This window comes from Hipposideros armiger, unplaced genomic scaffold (genome assembly GCF_001890085.2).
Source record: "Hipposideros armiger isolate ML-2016 unplaced genomic scaffold, ASM189008v1 scaffold_136, whole genome shotgun sequence".
Classification (NCBI taxonomy): domain Eukaryota; kingdom Metazoa; phylum Chordata; class Mammalia; order Chiroptera; family Hipposideridae; genus Hipposideros; species Hipposideros armiger.
In genome coordinates, this window is record NW_017731486.1 from 2,195,813 (window position 1) to 2,196,913 (window position 1,101).

The window sequence follows — 1,101 nt, forward strand, 5'->3', positions numbered from 1 at the left end:
CAGGACCACTAAAATATTTCATTGTATTATAGTCATATAATTTCCCAAGGGATTTGAGGTGGCTTGATGAATACATACTTTACAATAAAGTGAAAAAAATAAATATAAATTCAAGATTACAATGTACCCAATAACATCCCTCATAAAAGGTAATGGATGCCACAAGAGTTTTCCCAAGGTCATTCCATGTTAGTTAAAAGCATGACATCAAGGCACTGTGAAGACAATTCCAGGAAGTCAAGACCATGGGCTTCTTTATCCAGCTCTCCTATGAACTGTTCTGACCTGGGGAATAATAGTAAAGAAATGAACATAGACTGCAACTTTGGAACTCCGCACCACAGAATTTTTGATAAAGTTGAGCAGCAGATATTTGAAGCTTGTGTTCAATTTTAACAGCTTGGACTGTGGGTAATTAAGAGTAATCCATATGTTTTAAAAAGCACCAAGCAGATGGTTGGGCTGCCTTAATTTCTGTGAAAAATAAGCCTAATGAAAACACTAGACTGAATGGATGACCCATCCAGCTTGTCCCATCCAGCATCATTTTTGGTATTCAGTTTAAGCACAATCACTTAAGACTTCTATTGGCTTTTCTAAAATAGGCTGTGGGAAGTTATTTTGGGATCAGTCATGGGGGAGATGGAGAAGAAAAGCAACAAAAGAACCAATATTTAAAAGAGCAGAAACTGTGTTAGTCACTTTCATTTTGCTGTCTCATCTACTCTTCATAACAACCCTGTCAACCTGCTTCATGACAGGGTTATGAGAGGGTTAGGACCTTACTGAAAGAAAGATTTCCCTCATGTTTTCTTCTAGAAGATTTGTAGTTTTAGGTGTCACATTTATGTTTATGAGCTATTTTTTACTTATTGTTTATATAGGGTAAGAGTAATATAGACTGAGGTACATTTTTTTTTTGCATGTGGATATCTAATTGTGTCAGCACTATTCACTGAAAAACAAAAAACAACCAAACAACAAAGTATCCTTCTCCATAGAATTGCTTCTTTCCATATTTGTTGAAAATCAATTCACCAAATATATGTGGGCCTATTTCTTCCCCAATTCTGCTCCACTCCACATATGTCTATCCTCTCT